A 9,757-nucleotide genomic window follows, 5' to 3' on the forward strand; every position below is an offset into this window, starting at 1 on the left:
CGCAGCTAGAAGTAGACGCGATAATACGGACCAGGGTTAATTTCATCATTTCTTATGGTGAGCTCCTAAAAGTAGCTTTCTAATGTTATTAAGGTCTAAGTAGGCCTAAGGAATAGATGAATGATGGTAAAATGAATGAAAAAGATAGAAATACTAACAATTTTCATAGTAAGGGTAAAATGGTCATTTTCATCTCCAGTTAAAATTTTTATGTTTTCATGAACCTAAGTATTTCTAGACTATTATAGACTTTGTTTCAGTTCAAAGAAGTCAAAAGATTGTATAAAGGTAAGGGGAAGACAAAGTGACCTTGTTAAGGGTATTTTGGTAATTTATGTGAGAAATTGGATAAACTTTAGGCATAAATATCTAACTCTACAACAGCTTCTTCTCATTTTTCTAGCAGCTTTTTTTCTTCCTTCCATCCTTCTCTCCATTTCATGTTTCTTTGCACCTTCCATGGAAGCCTCCCTTGAAACCTTTATAACTTTCCCAAATTAGCTCCATTTCTCATATTTTTCTACACCTTTTCATAGGGTTTCATGCTCTTCCACTTCTACACCTCAAGAACCCTCAAAAGCCTTTCCTTAATACTTTCTCTCCCTAGTTGGACGTTCTAGAGAGAGAAAGAGAGATTTTTCACAATAGTTTGAAAGCTTTTAAAAAGAAATTCAACTACAAAGAAACCCTAAGGAGAGTAATGAGTTACGGTTTATTTCTAATTTGTTAATGAAGGTCAATAATTTGATTTGTGGGTTGTTTTATTGTGGAGAGTTGTTTATTTATTTCTTGTGTTACTAGAGTAGGGAGAATAGATAGCCAGTCAAATGGTAATTGGAAGTTAGTTAGGAATAACCAGTAAAGTTTGAATTAAAAAATAGCTTTTGGAGTAAAATTTATCTAAATTGAGTTGGTTGTGCTATTATTGTGTGTGATAGGTTCCAGCGAGGCCCCACATCTTCACTCAGAGCATTAGTCGAAGTTAGAGTCGATTCAAAAGCATTAACAAAAAAAAGTGAGTTAACTTGCATTAAAATATTTTGGGTAAATGTATATCTATTTGGATGAATCACCTGAAATATTTTAATCGATTTTTCTTCAAACTGCACACTGGAACAAGCCCTTGATGAAACATTTTTTTTGTGTGTGTTGTGTTGTGAAATGTGCTGTGATGAATCCATGTACTCATTTATTATGTTGATATAAACATATATGTGTTGTACATTGAGAGGTGATATTGTGTAATAAATATAGTTGTGCATGTGCACGATGTGGGGGAGCACATGTCAATGATGATGGGTGCGGGAGCGTGGATGATGATATTGCTTGTGCACAATGTGGGGGATGTATACAATGGTATTAGCTGTGCACGATGTGGGGGATGCACACGGTGACTCCGGCTATGTGCAGTGTGGGAGTGCACATGAGTTGGGTGAGGCGATGGTGGTGTATATGCTTATATATATATATATATATTCACTATATATAAAGGTTATGAAAATAACTTGTGATTGCATTGAATATTGAGAAAACTTGATTATTGTCAATGTGTTCAATTTGACGTTCAATATGGCAGGAATGGATTTTTATGGCATGTGAAAACCCTTTTATTTTCATCTACCCTAAATCTCGCTGCAGCAAAAATGGATTCTTGCTGCAACGAGAAACTCTCGGGTGGTGGGGCGTGAACCAGCCCTGCTTCTCGCTACAGTGAAAATAAATTCTTGCTGCAGCGAGAAACCCTTGGGTGGTTGCATTCTAAACCCTCGCGCGAATGCATTCTCACTGTAGTGAGAAATCCTCGGGCAATTGATGATTTGTGCTTAAATTTCGTTGTAGCGAAAATTCATTCTCATTGCAGCGAAAATGGCTTTCCACTGTGGTGAGGATCAACCTATTTCACTTGACTTGCTTGAATGTTACTAAAGTTTTCACTCTTCAAATTCTTTGTTGTCCATGGATCCTTCATCATCAAGTGATTAAACAGTTAAAGGTTTAAATGAGGGGTTTTAATAAGAAGTAAACTAAATTGCATTGTTTTTGAATATAAGTGTATCATGATTTTTAAACTTTCCTTATCGTTTGCTTGTTTCCTTCCTATGTTCACTCACTTGGTTTATACTCATTGTTTTCAACTTCATGTCTTCAGATTAGGAGGCAGTTGGAACCTAGGTTGAGGGTCCACGTAGATTCATCTCCTTGGTAGGTATCTCGGCATTCAATAGCTGTACCTTCGCCAAGGTCACTCTGCTAGAAGTCGAGTGTCTTTTTTACTGTGTATAGATAAATGCAATGTAAATTACTAAGATATATGTCTTAGACAATATATGTATATTTTGATTGGTAATGCCACTATGAGTTGGCAATGGTTAACATTATTTTGGGTTAATATAAAGGCAAGTATTTGATTACTGAAGCACATTATTAAAGTACTTGTAGGTTGAAATTATGAAATGTGACTTTAGGAACATTTGATAGAATGATGATTAGGTTATATAAATAGGCTTACTTGGGCTTAGTGGGCTATGCCCATTGGGTCCATGAGCTGGTCATGACCCAAAAATTGGGCTGTGACACCCTTCATCACTAATTATGGCTCTAGGTGTACCAAAATGTGTGAAAATGTTCCTTTGCAAGAAATTTATCACTACCTTAAAGTTATTCCTTGGTAATGCAACAACTTTGACCTATTTAGAGACATAATTAATAGCAACCAAGATGCATTCATTGTTGAAGTATGGATGAATGGACCCATAAAATCAATTCGCCACACGTAAAAAGTTTTGACTTCTGAGATATTGTTGAGAGGCATCTCATATCTCCTAGAGATATTGCCCATTCTTTGACATCTATCACATCTTTTAACAAAATTATGAGCGTATTTGAAAAGGAAGGGCTAATAAAAACCTGATTGGAGAACCTTTGCAGTAGTTTAATTTCCCCCATAATGTCCTCCATAGTAAGATGAATGGCAATGATGAAGAATATTTTCAAATTCTTTTTATGGAACACACTTTCTAATTATTTGATCTCCACAATGCTTGTAAAGAAAAGGCTTATCCCACATATAGTATTTGACATCACGCAATAATTTCTTCTTTTGTTGAGAATTGAATTCAGGAAGGAAAAGTTTACTCACTAGATAATTCAAAACATCAGCATACCATGGCAAATTTTTTTGCTTTTCTACATGAAACAATTGCTCATCAAGAAAGCTCTCATTGATCATTGTTGAAATCTTAACTTGATCTTCATTCTTCAATTTAGATAAATGATTTGCCACTTGATTTTCTATACCTTTCCTATCTCAAATTTCCAAGTCAAATTCTTGGAGCAAAAGTACCTATCTTATTATGTGTGGTTTTGCATCTTTTTTCTCGATCAGATATTTAATAGCTACATGGTTAGTGAAAATAATGACTTTAGTGCCAACAAGATAAGATCGAAATTTATGAAAAGCAAAAATAATAGCAAGCAACTCCTTTTCAATTGTGGTGTAATTTGATTGAGCCTCATTCCATGTTCTGCTAGCATAATAAATAGGATGCAAAATCTTAGCTTTTCGTTGGCCCAAAACTACGCGAATTGCATAATCACTAGCATCACTCATTAGTTCAAAAGGAAGATTCCAATTAGGAACATTGATAATCAGAGTAGAAATTTATCTCTTTTTCAGTTCAAAAAAAGCATCATGGCAAGCATCATCAAAATTAAAAGGAGTAACATTTTCTAACAAATTATAAAGTGGTTTAGAAATTTTGGAAAAATCTCTAATGATCTCCTATAAAATTTAGCATATTCTAAAAACAACGAATGCCCTTAACAGAGGTGGGAGGTGGAAGTTTTTTGATTGTTTTAATTTTTGCTTTATCTACTTTTAAAACTTTACTAGAGACTTGATGGCCTAAGACTTTGCCTTCTTGCACCATAAAGTGACAGTTTTCCCAATTTAAAAATAAATTAGTTTCCTCACATCTCTTAAGTGCTTTAGCAACATTAAATAGACAATCATCAAAATCATTCCCAAAACTGAAAAATCATCCATAAATACTTCCAAAAACTTTTCAACCATATAAAAAAAATTACCATCATATATCTCTAAAAAGTAGTTGGAGCATTACAAAGTCCAAAAAGGCATTCTACGAAAAGCAAAAGTTTCATAAGGACAAGTAAAGGTGGTTTTTGTTAGTCTTTAAGAGCAACGGTAATTTGATTATAACCAGAATATCCATATACAAAGCAATAAAAATCCTTACCTGCTAGTTTATAAAGCATTTAATCAATAAAAAGTAGTGGAAAGTGATCTTTTTTGGTGGCTTTGTTTAATTTTCTATAGTCCATACATACTCTCCATCTAGTCACAGTTCTAGTGGGAATGAGCTCATTATTTTCATTCAAGATTACAGTTATACCTCATTTCTTAGGGATACATTGAACTGAACTTACCCATGAACTATCAGAAATAGGATAGATAATACCTGCATCTAGCCACTTGATAATTTCTTTATTTACTACCTTTTCATGGAACGGATTCAGCCTTCATTGATGCTCAATGGTTGCCTTGTGATTTTCTTCCAAAAGAATTTTGTGCATGTAAATTGATGGACTAATTCTTTTGATGTTTGCAATGGTCCACCTAATTGCTTTTTGGTAGTCTCTTAAAACTCGAAGGAGTTTATTTTCTTGTTCATCAGAAAGAGAAGAAGAAATAATTACGGGTAGTTGTCAGTTAAATTTCTACCTACACAAGTATACGTATCCAAAAAATAGTATATAAGGAAGTAAAGTATCGATTCTATTGAGAATTGATCTAAAATTTTACTAAGTACTAAAATTATAATAATTTAATCTTATCTAAACAATCAAAATTAATTGCTTAACTAAAACTAATTAACCAAAATTTAAACTAAAAAGAAAAATCAAAGTAAAAATAACATGAGTCAAGATCATATCAAACAAGCCTAAGATTACAATATCCCTCACACTTCATCTAAATCTTACCTCTCATCCTCAACTTATTTCAATGGGTTGAATTGCAAACCTAGAGTCCTCAATTATTTATAAAGGTCTCCCGACTCATCTTATAAAAATATCTATTTTAACCAAAACACTATATCCCTATGTGAATTGAAATTAAAACAGATTCATTTAGTTCAAGCTCTAATTCTGGCTACATATGGCATATAGGTGTATCGTTATCCTATACACAAATCAATTAATATGATCATATGTTATCCCAATCTTAGTCTACACTAAACTCCCTTTCCTAAGTTTGTTTAGGTTCCTAGATCAATTTAATTGGTGATTAAGCAATTAAAAGCGTTAAGAACAAATTGGAATAAACAATTCCAATCCCATTAAACATAAGCAAGAAAGAGATTAAAAATTTAGATTGCAAGTGAGTTTAATTGCAATTCTAGATAAATAAATTTATCTCATAATATCTTATAAAAACTTCATCTAAAGAAAATTAGCCATTAATCCAAGTCAAAGAAAATAATAAAACACAAAAGTAGAGAGAGAAAACTAATAGTTGAAGCTTTGTGATCTTGATTCTCCTTCCAATTCTCTTTCTTTCTTACTTTGATTTTGGCTCTTTTTCTCTAGAGAAATTGCTTGTTGCCTCATCCCAGAAACCTCTGAAAAAAGGCCCTTAAATAGCCTCCAAAAACCCTATCTTCCAAAATCCCATAAGCTTGTTTTTTTTGGAAAGTACAGTGAGCATCGCGGCTCTCACAAGTTTTGCTCAATTTTGTTCTTTTGGTGCAGTATTTTCACTTCAACAAAGATTTTGACCACCTTTCAATCAAAATTGGGCAACATGGTAAACAATTAAAGTTGTGGCCCTGCCTCTTAGCTTTCTAATGGTTTAAAAATCATGTCATTTTAACTTATGTAGTGGGAGATATGCTTGAAAAATCGAAACATATGCAAACAGAGCACTAGTCCATTATGCACTTTTCTTCACCAATTGAAATTATTTTTGATCTTACTCCTACAAAAACATAAAAATAAATATAAATAACATAAAACAAACTTTATTAACTTAAAATAAACATTTAAACATAAATTAAATTAAATTAATGAAATAACTAAAAAACACCTAAATCTGATCCTAAATCTAGTCAAACTTAGACTAATTAGGTATTTAATCTCCCAATAAATATATGAATTTGATGCACACATCAATAGTGTAGAAGAATTCTCCAAAAAAGCATACCTTAAATGATTAAGTAGTGGTTTGAGCTCAAGTGAAGGAGGTTCTTCAATGGAAAGCTTGATTGGTGAAGTTGTAATTGATAATTCCAAAGACTCAAATTAGGATATTGGGAGACGTGAATGGGCATCAAGATGGTTAACGTATTCTAAAACTTTCATCAATAATATCAGATGAGGAATTTAAAGAAGTATCTAGTGGATCTTGATGATTTTCAATAAACACATTATTCATTATGTCATCCACCACATTAATTGAGAAACATTCATCATTTTCATTGGAAAATTTTAAAACTCTAAAAATACTAAATGTTACTTGTTGATCTTCAACCCTTAAAGTAAGCTCACCTTTTTTCACATTAATTAAAGCTCGAGTAGCTCATCCTTTTCCACATCAATTAAAGCTCGAGTAGTTTTCAAGAATGGTTTCTTAAAAATGATCGGTATTTCATGATCTTCTTCCATATCAAGAATAATAAAATCTACTAGAAAAATAAACTTACAAACTTTTACCAAAACATCTTCCATAATACCATAAGGGTAGGTGATGGATAGATCAGCAAGTTGTAAAGTCACAAAAGTTCGTTTAATTTCTTCCAAACCCAATTTTTTATAAATGGACAATGGCATCAAATTTATGCTTGCACCTAAATCACATAAAGCTTTAGCAAAACAAAGAGAACCAATTGTGCAAGGAATAGTAAGCCTACTTAGATCTTTAAGCTTTGGTGGAAGCTTATTCTGAATGATGGCACTGTACTCTTTAGTAAGTGCAGTAGTTTCGAACTCACCCAATTTCCTCTTTTTAGATAAGATGTCTTTCAAGAATTTAACATATCTTGGCATTTGTTCCAGAGCTTCAACAAAGGGAATATTAATATGTAATTTTTTAAACACATTAATAAATCTCTGAAATTTTTTTGTCAAGTTTTTGTTTTTGAAATCTTTGAGGAAAAGGTGATGGAGGTGTAGGAGCAGTTTTTTATTCTAATTTTTCTTTTGAATTTCGATCAAATTTTGCAACCATAATTTCTTTTTTAGCATATTTTCCAATTTGTTTCTCATCAGATTGAATTGAAATTTCAGAATTTAAATCCTTACTATTTACCTCTTTTCCATTGAGAAGATGGATTGCTTTACAATGTTCCTTACTTTCTCTTCTTGGGTTGGGTTCAGTATCACTTGGTAAGGTACCATGATGTCTAGTATTTAAAGCATTGGTAAGTTGGCCCATTTGTGTCTCAAGATTTCTAATTGAAACTGCTTGATTTTGAATAGAGGCATCAGTCCTTGTTAGAAATGCATTAGTCTTTGTTATGAATGTATTAGTTTTTGTCATGAATTGCATGAGCATATCCTCCATTAAAGGCTTTTTCTCTAGCATGGGGGCTTTAGATGGAAATCCAAGTGGAAAGTTTGACTTAGATGCTAATGAAGACCCTTGGTTGTTATTCCATGAAAATTCAGATGATTCCTCCAACTAGGATTATAAGTGTTGGAATAGGGATTGTTTTGTTGCCTATTTCCAACAAATTGACAAGACTCAGAATAGATGTGTCACGACCCTAAATTCCCATCGAGCCCATGACAACAGTCGCGAAGTCTCGATTGACATTCATTACCCGAAATGCCAACCGAAGCCTCGCAAGGCTTTCGCATTAGTTTTAGTTCTTCCCTGTGAGCAACGGTTATTAAATATCATGTTTTAAAGAAATATAGACTAATTTCAAATAAAAAATAATCAAAAAGTAATTTCTACTACACATGGGTATTTTGGTCATTTTACCCAAAATTTTCAAACCCTAGTAAAAATATGATATACGAGTAACAAACATCCATTTCATGTCTAAAAATAAGTTTTGTTGTCTAATTATCAATTTAAAGTGAAATTATAGCTATTCAAATTAAATAAAAATATTAAAGAAAATATTCTATTTTCTTATAAAACAATATTTATAGAATCCTGTATAAACAATTTTTGTAGTGTAATAGCAAAATAAATTCATATATATAATAGCACACTAAACCAAGTATACAAAAATATTTTACAATGACATGTAGGCCCCCAAAATAAACAAATATGTACAAGAAGGTAGACTTTCGATTTCTAAGGATGTAAATCCTAAAGTAGATCCTCGACGAAATCGGCTATCTACAGATTATCCTGAGCTTGAAATGGTTAAAAAAAAGAGGAGGTGAGATTTTATGAACTTAGTGAGTAAGCAGAGTTCGTCTGTAGCATCTAAAGTCAAGTAAATGGAGACAGTTAAATCATCCCATCAATATATATATATAATTCATAGCATCAAAACCCATTTCAATCCATGTAAAAACAATCACATTTCATCAAGAAAATCAACAAGGCTTATGACTTTCTTCAAAACTTGGCTTGTGCCAAAAAATTAGTACTCGATGATGCCTTGCACCGGACATCCAACCGAGTCCACCAAGGCAGTTAAAAAGACATATACACATAAAACATGTTTTCACGTTTAAAAACATAGCCGTTTCTTGGCGTTGGTAGAGTTTCACTTTCACGTGGTGGTTCGGCTTGAAGTGAACTCTAAACTTTACCTTAGGAGATACCCTCCGTGCCTCTCGTACTAAGGCAAATAAAATGGGGTTTATCGTGCCTTTCTAATAGGCTGGTCCACGGAAACCCGTCCACTGCAGTAAGCTAAATACATAACTCACCAAATCAATAAAATTTTGATAGCATAACATGGCTAATATAGTACTATCCAACCTGTCAATGTAAGACAAAACAATTTATATAATTCACAAAACCACAATTTTAGCCATTCATGCTACCACAATTTCAGCCATTCATGCTACCACAATTTCATAAGCCATCAATTCAAATAATGTATATATATATATATATATATAATATGAATGTATAGCCTCCATTTACTATATTTCGAAAATCAACATTTAGTTTCAGAATAATTTATAAATCTCATTCATTTAACCAACATTTAAAATGTAAAACATAATAATTTACAAATTAAGTGCCTTATTCTTTAAAATCTTAAAACAAGTATAAACCACTTTAGATAATTAAGATGAACATCTGATTACTCACAATAGCAGGAGTTTGGAGTGGTAAGAGTACTCCTATTCTCGGTCCTTGGGCACAATATCTTTACCTTTATCAGAGGGCTCACCATCTATACATAACACACCACACGTAATTCAATATATTTGTGCCAAACTGTTATAAAACTATTTCAGGCTCTATATGAATGCATAAAATTGAATGAGAATTGTTCGAATAATCACTTAAAGATGGTGTTCTACGTGGGTTCAGTTATGATCGGACTGAATTTGTATTCGACCTAACTCGAACTATACAATGTTGAATTAACCAAAATATCCAATTCAACTTCAAATATATTCATTACACTTCCAATATTCCAAATACACCAAAGTACCTCAATGAGCTTGATTATGACTTAATTCATCGCAACCGAAATTCATTTCGATTCCAAACGAACGTGCCAATCAGTGTTAACACAGTCCAATAAATCCATCTACATCA

Source organism: Theobroma cacao, chromosome 2 (assembly GCF_000208745.1).
Source record: "Theobroma cacao cultivar B97-61/B2 chromosome 2, Criollo_cocoa_genome_V2, whole genome shotgun sequence".
Lineage (NCBI taxonomy): Eukaryota > Viridiplantae > Streptophyta > Magnoliopsida > Malvales > Malvaceae > Theobroma > Theobroma cacao.